Genomic DNA, 13,799 nt, shown 5'->3' with positions numbered 1-13,799 from the left:
CCTTATTGTCTCTGGTGTGGCACTTCTTTCATTTAGGCTGGCTGTGCCTCCCTCTTCCTTCCAGTTTCATCCTGAAGCAGCTGGGTTTGCCACGGTAGTCTTTGATTTGCTGCAGCCCCAGTTTTCCCAGATGACCTTCCTGACCAGCACGGGCACAACATTTTTCCTGCCTGGGCTTACCGTGTCTTTTTCCCACCTGGGTTCACCCCAGTAAGTTTTTTTTCTCTTTACTCTGCCTCACATTCTTGTGGCAGGGTGTGTTAGCTACCCTGTCACAGCCTGCATTTAACTTTAAATTAGGGGCGTTTTATTTTCTATTAGAGCTGTGGGAGCTTGTGAAAACCAGCCTGGTTAGTCTGTTAGCTTTAAATAAATACATTAATTAATTTAATTAAATAAAGCTCATAAGCCCTAGAAGCAGCTTAATTAGAATCAATGGAGATTTAAAAAAAAAAATTAGGTCAGAGAAAAGAAAGAAGGAAAAGAAGGAAGGAGAGGGCAAGGAACTGTGGTGAACTAAGATTTGAACTGAATCCAACTTATACAAACTGGAGATGGACATAAGCCAAAAAGTTTCAATCTATATCCAAATCCATACCTAACCTTCCTCTTAGCTTGTGTTGTAGAGTCCATCATAGAGATAGTCATCTGGATCCAAACAACGCTTGGTGAACCTTATAGGTAGAACTTGGGAAATTCTTATAGAAAGTACCATTACACATACATTTTCCTTCCTGGGTATGTTTTCCAAGAGTGAAAATAATACCATATGGACAGTCCCGGAAAACGGGGACCTGGTATTTATCATACAGTAGCAATATAAACTTTTTTTCCAAGCCCTAACAGTATGCCTAATACCTTAACTTTTAAGAGAGTCCCTTTAATGTCATAGAATCATAGAAGTCGGGTCGGACTGGACCTTATAGATCTTCAAGTCCGACCTCCTGTCTGGGCAGGGGAAAAAACTGGGCTCAAATGATTCCAGCCAGGTAGGCATCAAGCCTCTTCTTAAAGAGCCCCAGGGTAGGAGCCAGCACCACTTCCCTTGGAAGTTGGTTCCAGATCCAAGCTGCCCTGACTGTGAAGTAGTTCTTATGGATGTCTAATCTAAACCTACTCTCCAAGAACTTGTGGCCATTATTCCTTGTTATGCCAGGAGGCACTAGGGGAAACAAGATCTCTCCCAAACCCTTCTGGTCCCCCCTAGTGAGTTTATAGATGGGCACCAGGCCCCCCCTCAGCCTTCTCTTCTGAAGGCTGAACAGGTTCGGGTCCCGCAGTCTCTCATTGTAGGGTCTGCCCTGTTGTCCCCGGATCATGCGGGTGGCCCTCCTCTGGATCCTCTCAATGTTGTCTACATCCTTCCTGAAGTGAGATGCACAGAACTGGACACAGTACTCTAGCTGTGGCCTGACCAGTGTTGCATAGAGGGGGAGAATCAACTCCTTGGCCCTGCTTGAGATGCACCTGTGGATGCATGACAAGGTCTGGTTAGCCTTGCCAACCGTGACCTTGCATTGTCGGCCCATGTTCCTCTTGGAGTCAATAATGACTCCAAGATCCCTTTCTGCCTCTGTGCTCTCAAGAAGGGAGTTTCCCATTCTGTAAGTGTGCTGCTGGTTACTACTGCCCAAGTGCAGCATCCTGCACTTGTCAGTATTGAAATGCATCCGGTTTTTGTTAGCCCACCCCTGTAACCTATCCAGGTCTTGCTGCAGTCTTTCCCTCCCTACTAGCATGCTCACCTCACCCAAAATTTTGGTATCATCAGCAAATTTAAACAGGTTGCTTTTCACCCTGTTGTCCAAATCGCTGATAAAGAAATTGAACAGTACAGGCCCAAGGTCCAAGCCCTGGGGGACTCCGCTGCCCACTTCTCCCCAGGTCGAATATGAGCCATCCACCACCAGCCTCTGAGTACGACCCTTCAGTCAATCTGCAATCCATCTGACTGTGTAGGCATCAATGCCACAGTCGTCCAATTTTTTAATGAGGATGGGGTAGGAGACGGTGTCAAAGGCCTTACTGAAGTCTAGAAAGACTACATCCATGGCGGCACCTGCATCCAATGTTTTTGTGACCTGATCATAAAAGGCAATAAGGTTGGCCTGACCTGCCCTGCCCCTAATGAAACCATGCTGGTTGCCCCTGAGCATCATCCCTGAGGCTGGCCCATTGCAGATGTGCTCCTTGAGGATCTTCTCAAAGAGTTTCCCTAGGATTGAGGCAAGACAGATGTGCCTATATTTGCCCAGATCCTCCCTCCTCCTTTTTTTAAAGATGGGGACCATGTTGGCTATCTTCCAATCATCTGGCACCTGGCCCAAGCACCACGAGTGCTCATAAAGCTGTGCAAGGGTCCTGCTAGCTCCCTCAACACCCTGGGGTGGAGAGCATCTGGACCCACTGATTTGAACACGTCCAGGCCCTCCAGAAGCTCTCTAGCCTAGTCCTCCCCAACCTGAGATCTGGAGGCATTCCCCTCAAGTCCGTCCGCAGGCAGCCACAAGTAAGAAAGGGACAAGGGACAAGGGATGAGCTCTGGGGAGAGAGGAGCCCAGAATGGAAGAGGGTAGGGATTCTTACCTTTCAGTCCTTCAGATCTGTACTGGCCTAAAGTGCGACTGCTTTAAATTCAAGCTAGTACTAATACTAATCAACATTTGTGCGGTTCACACTGTAAGGTGTAACAAGGCCATAAGAAAACTTGATTCCTCTGCCTTGTAGTTAACCTTTATGAAGCCATAATAGTGGATTTTAAATTGCTTTGCAAGGCTCAGAGTAAGGTGCTTTATTAGTGCACAATACCATTAGTGAGATATTATATCACATCTCTTTGTTACAATTATGCACGTGACCATAATTGCAAAGCCTTTAGAAATGTTAACTGAATTCACAAATTGAAATGGCAGCAACATATTAAGGCATGAACTGGGCCAATTTTGGATTAATTAATTCTTAATATTTCTAAATAAAATTCATGGTGTGTTTTTGAAATGTATACTAACCCATCTATCTACCTTTTGAACAGACTAGTGTCATTTTATAAATCAAAGCCACTTTGAGCTTTCAGAGCTTCTGAAATGAAAACATTTCTATAACTTTTTGCCTTTTCCAATGACTAAATGAATTAATAAATGAACAATTGCTATTGAGTTTGTACTTTAGTTGTTATGTATCACTTGGAGCACCACCCTGGGCAATGAAGCTTCCATAGCATTACATTACATCACAATATAATCACCTCTCAAAGCAAAATTACAAGATGATGATATTTCAGATCAAATACTGTTATGCACATTAAGCTCTATTTGTGGGACCTGAGATTACCCCTCTGTAGGACTAGGAAACTCTCACAATTATCAGGATATAGTGGGAAGGAGGGCAGATATTGTGGAATGATTCTTAACGAGTCTCAGTGGCTGCATCTACACATGCAATTAATGCAAAGAAGTGAACTCCAGCACAGTTTGCACCACAGTACACTGCTCCTGGGTGCAAGATCTCCACATGTGCCCAGGACAGCACCACTTTGAGCCAGGGAGGCCAGCCCCAGGCATCCCCTGGCTCCAGGTGGTGGAGGGACTAGCTGGGGCATGAGAGTGTTAAAGTGCAGAGCTAGGTGGTAGGCAGCCCCTGAACTTTAGCACCCCCATGTCCCAGCCAGTCCCTGTTACCATCTACTCATGTGAGTTGAGAGACTAGACCCAGCTGCCCCAGGGGAAGCTGCCAAGGTGAGAACAAGACCATCGACCACCTCCTTTGGCTTTGCCTCTGTGCCAAAGGAGTGTGGAAAAAGGTAAGCCAGCTCCTTGAGGAAGTGACAGGAGTCAGGCTGTGACCAAGGAGATGGCACTGCAGGAGCACCTGACTAAACATCAAGGGTCCCAGACAGCCTGCTTTGACCAGTTTGTGTCCTGCATCAGGAACTCCCTGTGGCAATGTAGGAATGTACTGGTTTACAGTTACACTGAGTTTGAGCAAACAGACTGCATTAAAATGTTTCTGAACAAACTCCAGTCCTACTGCTGGAAAGCAGTGAGAGATGATGGAGCTGGAGCAGATAATTCTACCTGGAAAAGAGACACTTGGCACAGGCTGTTCAAAGCCTCCCTGGCAAGGAAAGAGGACAGTGACACAACTGGACCTGAAGACAGTGAGAAGGGCAACAACAGGATCAGCAGTAGTGGAAATGATGGTAACATCAACAGCAACAAGGACTGTGAATGAACTGAGAATGCAAACCCCAAATTGGGGCCTGGACTAAGGGACTGTGGTTGGGATTAGGAAGGGGAAGAGGATGGGAGCACAGGGGAAAGGGTGCATTTATTATAATGGTTACATGGATTTCTTAATGTGGTTTAAGAGGTGTGATGGAAAGCCTATGATAGAGGATTTATATATAATTTTAAAAAAACACACAAACACATGCATTTTAGCATAGGTAAGAACTCTGCTATAAGATAGTACTGTCCTCAACTGTATACTTTAAGGGTGGAATTAATTAATATACTGCACCCTAATACCGGCACATGTATAGATGGTGACACATTACTTTGGAGTTAATTAATCAACTTGGAAATAAAGCACTCATGTAGATACACTCAATGAGTCTCAGAAATCCACAATGGAAGGAGTAGAGTGTTAAGAAGGCAGAACAGGTTGGATATGGAGTAAAGGACAATAAACATACTATTAAGGCTAGAATAGGGCAATGATAAAAAATGATAAGTGTCATTTTTTGGCACTCAAACCCCAGAGAGGTTCTTTATCACTGTGCTGGAGGCAAAAGTTGCCCAGCTGTAGTACATTACTGATTCTATAAAAAAATAATAATACGATGCATCTGTGATCATTTAATATAGCATTGAGCTCTGATGAGACTGTTGCAAAAAGGGGCATACGGGTGTTAATGATAGACCTTTCTTCTTCCCAAGTCAATATACTATTCAGTGCCACTACAGTATTCTTAAACACTTATCCTGTGAACACTACAGCCTCTCACGAAACAGTCACACTGGTTAATGCATTTTATAGAAGTGCACTAAACTTTGAGACTGTGTCGAGGCAATCTTTACTATGTTTCTGTCCACCTCCATTTCTCCTTCAGATCATTGCTTTGAGTTTAATGTTCAAATTAAACTAAAATCTCAAAGAAAAATTCAAGTGAAACTGCCTGGCTTTGAGTCAAAATTTTATGTAAACAAGATATTTTGCCTAATACATTTACTTTTTCTGCCCAATGCTCAGGGCAGTAAAAGAATTCCAGGCCTCACTGGTCAGTTTCCCAGAAAAAGGTAAATCAGTGAAGTTGTCAAGACATATTCTTGTCTATATTGGGTAATTTACAGGTATGTTTATACTGTTGTGGTTAAACAAGGATAATTTCCTGTGTGGAGACCCTTGAAGTAACATCAAAATTCTAGAGTAAGTCTTGCCACACAGGAAATTGCACTATTAGCAACATGACCATTCTCACAGGGTAGGCTTACCCTCTCCTGCAGAACATGTGGCCGCAGGGGGCCCCGCATCCAAGGGGCCCCCTGCATCCATGACCACTCCAAATCAGTGCTGTAGCAAGGGAGGGGAGGGGGTTGCCACCACTCTGCACTGCTGCCACCACCGCCTTCACATCCAGCCACTCACCATTCCCCATCACCCTACCCCTGCCAATGCTGCAGCCAGTTTCTTGGCTGCTCACCCCACCCCCCGCCACTGGTTTCCTTGGCCACTTACCATGCCCTTCCCCACCACTGCTGCTGCCAACAGCTTCTTCAGCCACTACCATCTCCAACTGATGCCACCGTCAGCATCTTCATGTCAGGGGGCCCCAAAATTATATCTTGCAGGGGGGCCCAAAAATTGTGGGCTGGCCCTGCATACTACTATAATCATGATGTTGAATTTCCTTGTGTAGACCCCCTAAATTTGTTTTATGTGTAAATACATAAAAGCCTAGAAAAGAGAGCAGTACACAGCTAGAAAATGGTCTATTCCAGAAATTTCAGTTCCCACACACAAATGCCAAGTTCCTAGGAAACCCCATTTTACCATCTAAAGATAGAGACTAAAGTAGAAAGTTCGCTCTGTGTCTGCTGCAGTTCCCTGCCCCCCCCACCCCCAGGAGAATGTACAGGCGAGCTAACAATAAGAAAACACAATTTCAAGGACTAAATTCTTGCTTGCATATTAGAAAAAAAGAATTTGTGAGATTGATTTTAAAATTGTCGGGTGACTCCTGCAATAGCAATCTATCTGAACATCCAGGATTTGAACATCAACAGACTAACCCTTTTTTCTCACTACTGTGGGAAAAAGACTTTTCATGGAGACAAACAGCTAAGATTAGATGGTCAGCAAAATGCTCATAACTGGGACAGGGAACCAACTAATACAAGACTCGTTAGGGAAGAATGTGCAGTAGGCTATTTATATTGTCAGTGCCACTGGAAAAGGAAAATCAAAGTCTAATGATTACTGAACACTTGAAATCATGAAAATTGGGTCCTTGTCTTGGCTCAAATGCAGACATGAATCCCTTAGGATCCAACATGTCCCACTAAAACAAATACATCTCATGACACTGACTTTTAAGAAGAAACAGATAAATAAACTCTAAGGGCGTGTCCACGCATGCAAGCACGTGCGATTGCAGCAGCTCAAATAGAATTGGTGCAAATTTGAGCTGGGGCTTTTTGCCTCAGCACACATGCTTGGACAGGCACTTTGTTGAGGAGCAAATTGTGCCACTTGGGGAAAATAACCCTACCTGGCTTCTCCCGGATCTCCAGCCAGGGGGAGCTAGAGCCCAAGGCCAACACCTGTGCTCTCCCCAGAAGTATAAAAAGCTGCCCTGGCAAGTAGCTCAGGGCTACTAGCTCTCAGGACCTTCTGAGACCCAACCAATTGGTACCTGGAGACACTACCCCTTGGACTGCTAAAGAAGCCCTGAGAGTTCCCTGCACCCTTTACCCACTGCAGCAGTTTGGCAGTGGGGGCTGCTGCCTGGCTGTGACCTGCTGCCCACCTGCCAGACCTAGATGGGGACTGCACAGCCAGTAGAGTCATCTGTCTCTCTGGGCCAGCTGCCAGTGGGCTGTGGCTGAAGAGTCGCCCTCTGTATGGCACTACTGCCACATATGCCCTCTTCCTGGCCATCTGGGCAGCTATCACCCAGAAGATTTTCTGGGTATGGTGGCCTGCTTTGAACTGTTAAAGCATGTCCTCCTGGCCCCATTTGTCCAAAGTCCAAAGTGCCAGCTCTGAGTATGCAGGGTCGTGCCACTGGCCTCTAAAACAGGAATTCTGGTGTTCCCTATTGGGAAACTGAAAAATCTCTGATTAAAAAAAACAAAAACCCAAAGTCACTCTGTAAAATACCCCAAAATCCATGTTCCTTTACAAGTAAAACAAAAGACCACTATAAAGAGAGAGAGAGAGAGAATGAGACAGAGACAGTGATCAGTTGGAGAATATTTTACTGATATATCTAGAGTCTTAAAGCATGTCTCTTATCATAATAAAGTAAACTCTAAATACATGTTTAATGTATTCATGAATATATGAATATATATTTTGCTGCCCCACCAACAGGGGATTCAGTCCCCATACAGGAGTACAGCCCCCCAAAAGGGTTCAGATAAGCCCCGCAGGGACTACCACACCCTCTGTGAGGCTCACATGACTCACCCCAGCCCCACGATTGCTTCCCCACCTGGTCCCATCCCCCACCAGCTGCTGCAGCCCCCCGATGGCTGCTCCACCCAGCAGCACCCCCCACTTCCCCAGGGCCCCTAATGGCTGCCCTGCCTTACCCCACCTCCCACTTGCACCCCGGCCCCATCACTTTAAAGAAAAAAAGAGAAAAAAAGGGCTGGAGGGGCTGGGGGAACAGGTGGGGCCAGCAGGGTCTCCCCCATAATCCCCTCCCTCCTCCTCTAGCCCACCCAACCCCTTTCTTATGGAACTGGAGCCCTGATGTTCATCCTGTGTGTTCAGGACCAGGGCAAGCCAGAGCAGCCAGAGCAACTCCGTGAAGGACCCAGCCTCCGGTTGCCTGCTTTTTTAAACTTTGGGTGTTTTATACACCTGGGTATCCATTTTTTTGTTCCCACAGGTGCTTCTTGCCCTGTCTCAAAGGGCTTTGAGATGGAGCAAGAGGCACATGCATGCTCATCTGGACACACCCTAAGGTTGCATCCAGGCAAGTGAGAATGTGCACTCTGTGGCACCTCAAACCTTTTGAGGCACTGCAAAATACATGCGGTACATGTGAAGAGGTTCTCCATGCTGCACCATGGAGCCAGAATTAGATACTAGGAATCTCAGTATCTAAAACACCTGAGCCAGAAAAATGTGGGGCAGTACACAGGGCTGCAGAGTGAACCACCTGAAACAAGACCTGGCTGACCAGAAACATGCTGGCTGCCAGCCAGGCTCCACACTCCCTGATCACCAACACTGCAATTCCAGGAAGCTCCCAGGATCTCAAGCTAGGCTGCTGGGGTGAGTTCAGGTGTTGGCCCCAGCCTCCCCTACTCCACCCAGGGCAATTTTCTGTGTGCAAAGGCATACATGCAAGGGCATTCCCCAGGGACAACTAGCAGCAGCACAACTATACACCACTGTTATTTGTCCCCAGGGAAATGCACATGCACACTCATTGGCTTGCACCCCAAGTGTCTCAGTTCTACCCTATGTTTAAGTCTATCAGTAATAAATTATTTAACTTGGTGGGATCTTAATGTTTGTAAAGTGTTTTGCAATCATAAGTGATCCACCAAAGCCAGAAATAGCACTTAGGAAATTGATGCGTCTGTGAAGTAAAGTTTGGAATTCAGTTTTTGGTATATCTTCCTATTTTTTAGGTAAGAATACCACAATGAAGTATCAGAAATAGGGAAGGAAGATGGGAGATAGCCAGATCTAAATGTGGAGAGAGGCCCTGCTTGTTTGTATAGAAAAAACGCAAGTTCTTTTTAATAATGTGCTGTTTACAATATGATCTAATCAGAACTGGAGTTTGTGAGACCTGAAAAACAACAAAAGGCTCATGGAAAATCTCACATTTCTATGTTATGTTGTTGTTGTTTATAACTAGCTAAGTGATACTATCTTAACTTAATATCTTTGGTCTTTAAATCTACACAGCCACAATATAAATGGATTTGGCATGTGCATAATCTGCTGCTAAGATTTATGGTGGACATTTATTAAAAGATTAGAGAGCAATGAAGCCTTTGATGGCCATGATACTACATTTTTACTGCATATTTACCAAAAAGAACACATAAACATGTGAGCCTTTCAGTAACTTAATTTAAAACTACAATTTTCTTTATCTCCTCTCTCATTTGGGAAATTCTTGTATCGGCCAATATGAAAAAGCATTTTCTTAGTGGAGTTTTACAATGTAATATAAGTAGCCTAAAAAAACAAAACACTTACATACTTTGCTGAGTTTTTGGTTGTAGCCACGTTGGTCTAAGGACATAGGTAGGCAAAGTTTCATTAGACCAACTGAGTAGTTGGAAAAAAGTTTGGAAAGAACTTTTTTTCCAACTACTCAGTTGGTTTAAAAGAAGATATCACATCTAACCAAAGAACCTTGCCTACTTTCATATTTTCAAACTGTGGGCTAGATTCAAAGAATGATCTTGCTTACGTGAGATCCTCATAACTCTGTTTAGCTGCTGGCTAACCTTGAGAGTACCTAAATATTAGATGCTTCCATTCTTGCCAGTGAGCTTACCCAGAAAGCTGGCAACTTCCCAGGATATACCTTATGATATGGAGTTGCCAGAAACACCCTGGCAGTGGCATTTAGTATCTGCCAGCAAAACTTTTGGCGAGGGAATGAAGGGCAGGACCTACATTTTTATTTAAGACATAATCCTTTCTGTGGCAGTCCAGTCACTATGCTGACATTTGTGGATTCCATTGTTAGGGGATATCTTTTCGTATACACTCTATAGGAACCTAGTTACCCCACACTCAGGCCTGTGGATTCTGGAGTGGTGGCAAAACACTGAAAAGTCAGACGCTGTAATAGTCCTAATTCAGGGTTTTCCTGGGATATAAAATACCTATGTAAATATGCAGAAATCTCTACATTTTCAGATGAGCCATATCTTGGCCCAGTTTAAATATCAGGTTTTTTGCATCATTGCCCTGACCAATTATCATCTTTCTGCCTGCCTAATTCTCCCTCTCTCATTTCCTGGATTAAAGTTTTGTTTTATTTTTGCTATTGGCTGTTAAGCAGCTGCCAAGATGCCCAGATAGAACTAAAATAATTCCTATGTACAGTAGTTATAGAGATATGTGATGATAGCAATTCAATTGTTACCAAGACAATTAGGAACTTCCAAGTTAAAACTTAAGCTGCATGAATGGCTAAGGCAGACAAAAATAGTGCTAGTGGCCATATACCCCTGTGAGGGGAAGAAACCACTATTCTCAGACTGAGCTATCAACATGATCCTTTTAATTTTATTTATTTAACTTTTCTTGTTAAATAATTTTTTCTTGTTTATTTAACTTTTCTTGTAGTGCTACATACTTCAGGGATTGAGCACCTCATTAGGAATCCTCCTACTGTAGGATCAAATTACTATTTTCCTTTCCCTTCTACCTTTTTCCAGCTGGCACAACAAACTGAAAGTAAAAGACTTTATTGAAGGCCCCTACTCAGCAAAGCGTATAATCTCATACTTAAATCTGACCCTAATAAACACATCTTTTAAATATCTGTTTAAACATGTGCATAATATGTTACATACTTTATTTAATTGAGACCTATAAGCAATGGGGCAGGGATCTAGTGATTTAGAAGGGCAAAGGATCATACCCTATGGCTAGGGCCAGATATAGACGTTACACTTTTACTGGTCTAAATGATCGGAATCTGGTCTAAACCCACAACCAAACAGAAATTTGGCAGAAATAGACTGCTCTCTAAAAATGACAAAACCTGGGTTAAGATAGACCTGGATCAATGTGCACTCAGACTTAATCGATATAGGTTAGACTGGTGCACCAACCTTCAGTACCAGTTCCCCTATCATTTCAAGTTAGGTTGCTGTCTGCCAGCATCTGAGGCTCCTTTGCAGCTTCCTGCTAGCCCCCCACACCCCTCCTGCAGGGTGACCTGCTAACACTCAGCCTCCACATGGCTGCTCCAGCCAAGTGCCCAGCAGGCCTTGCCCTCTCAAGTTGTCACAAAGCTGAGTCAGTACAGACCCTTTCTACAGCCATGCCTCCTGCCTCTGACCAGTTGTGAGTTGCAGGCAGGCAGCATGAGATGGGGAGGGAGAGAAAGGATGCATCTGTGTCCCTGTGCAGACCCCACTATGAAGCACCAGAAAATATACACACAGAGCTTAAACTGAGCCCAGGAGAGCCCCTTGTGAGTAGGTGCAGCCTTGGGGAGCCCGACTAGACTGCCAGGTATCGGTTAGCATTCCCACCTCCCCCTGCTGCATCATTTGTTAGCTGCAGGCAGGCAGCATGGGGTGGGGAGTGGTTAATGCTTGGACTCTATGGGGCTATGTGTGCTTGTGGGGGGTGGGGGTCCTTGAGTGGGTGTGCTGGAGCCAGGGTTGGGATCTGTGGGGCTGCACCTGCTCATGGGGGTTCTCCTAGGCTCATTGTCAAGTCTGTGTGTACATCATGGGGTGTTTAGTGATGGGGTTAATGCAGGGACACAGATGTGTCTCTTTTGCCCTACCCCATGCTTCCAGCCTGCAGCTAGCAAATGGTGTGGAAGGGGGACAGAAGATTTTAAAGCAACTTGGAAGCCTACCAGTCCCTCAATCATTATAATCAAATATATTCTAAATGCCTATATATTTTGGCATTTGATTTTGGGTTTTTTTTTTTCATGGAAAATCAGACCTTCCCCTGCCACATTCAATTAAAAAGATGTAGGTCCATCTGTGGCTGCTCACTTATGTGATTTGTGGCACTAAGAAGACCCAATATGTCAGTACTCTGTCCATCCCCAAGCCATTGTCCCTCACTTCTAAGCCACAGCCCCTCCCCCAGGGCTGCTGGTGCCCCTCATTCATGACACACAGCTCCCTGCCCTCCTAGTGACCTGTACTCCTGACCCATAGTCCTCCACCAGTTGCTGCCCTTCACTCCCAAGCCACAGCCCTCCCAGACCTGCTGGTGCCCATCACTCCTGACCTTCAGCCCCTTCCCTCTCTTGGCCCTGGCAAAGGGGCCCCCAGCTTCTCCATCCCTCCTGGGCTGGAGCACAGCAGCTGTTGGAGCTTTAACTCATGCAGGCAGCAGTGGAGCAAGTCCAGCCCCAGTGAGGGCTGGAGGGAAGAAGATGGGATGCTTGTGGTACCCCCAATTCTGGGCTGGGGGTCCAGTGCTGTGCCAGGTGGCTTGGATGCAGCCTTCCTCCTGGGTAGGGTCTCCCAGCCACCCTGCCCCTGAGAGCATGGGCACCAGTTCCTATGCTGCTAGCCTAGCCACGGAGCTTCTCACCACCCCTGAAGGGTTCCCTTAAACTGGAGGGGCAGAAGCCCCCACCCTCACCCCATGGCAGCTGTAATGCCCAAAACACCCTCCGTCAGTGCCAGCAGGCACCCGTCCCTGCATGCATCCATCCCCTCCACACATCCCTGCCACACACACAGACTTACATGGCACCCACCAGCCCCCAGACAGTCCCCAAGCTCTGTCCTCCAACCCCTTCCCCCCATAGTTGTACCTGTATCCAGCTGCTGGGGCTGCTCCCATCACCCTGGCACCCCCTGCCTCCAATCATCCTAAGCAGGTTCTTGCAGGTTGGAATGCTGCCAACCTGCAAGCATAAACTCATGGTTTTCCGTGGTTTTCCCCTTTAAAGAGAAAAATCTGCTTTTCAAATGAGGAAAAAAAATATTTTTCCACAATAAACAGAAAACCCAGATCCTTGCTCATCACAAAACCACACTTATATTCCAAATGGTCCTTACATGGATTTAGCGGGTTAATTAAATGCCTATCATTTGAAAGATCTTTTATTGAAGAATAAAACTACACTGATCAACATATTGTGCCCTTTGGCATTTTTAATTTTTTTGTTATCTGATTATGATTTTGGTGCAATTTGAGTCAAAACTGTAAAACTAATTGTTCATTTACTTCCAAGTTGCTTTAAAATCACATTTCTGTTGTTTTAGAAGTGAGAATCTTCTTTAATGTGAAATATAGTGTGTGTGCGTCTATATATCTATTTAGATAGCTAGATAGATAGCTAGATAGATAGCTAGATAGATAGATGTAAGTCAGGAACTCAGGTTCAGATTCTGTAAAGACTAAAAAAATGGAACTAAGTAGTAAGAACAGTAAATTTCACACATATAAATGGTTGGATTCATAGCCCTTGAAAGTGAAACGTTGACTTTAAAACATGTACAGAACAAAGACTGAAGATGAGTGACTGCCCACATTAACACTCATCAATGTGCTGATGGAACAATACCACAGACTGAAAAAGTGGTTCATTCTGCAATGCCCATTCAGACACTGACCCCGGTGTTTTGAATGTCAGCAAGAATACCAATTACAATGATGGGTTTTATTATATGATGCCACCTATCTACAAGGTACTGGAATGAAGCCATCAATTTGTATAAGCAACTAAAATGCTATTAGATTATAACAAATTTTGTCTAATAATAATTATAATACTTACCAGCTATATTTAGCAGTCTTCATCTTCTAAGTGCTTTACAAACATTACCAGACGAAGCTGGAATTGAACCACTGACCCAGAGGTGAAATGCTGTTCTTTCAGATAC

This window comes from Crocodylus siamensis, chromosome 2 (assembly GCF_052110815.1).
Source record: "Crocodylus siamensis isolate JL-2025a chromosome 2, ASM5211081v1, whole genome shotgun sequence".
NCBI classification, from domain to species: domain Eukaryota; kingdom Metazoa; phylum Chordata; order Crocodylia; family Crocodylidae; genus Crocodylus; species Crocodylus siamensis.
This window is presented reverse-complemented; position numbering follows the sequence as displayed.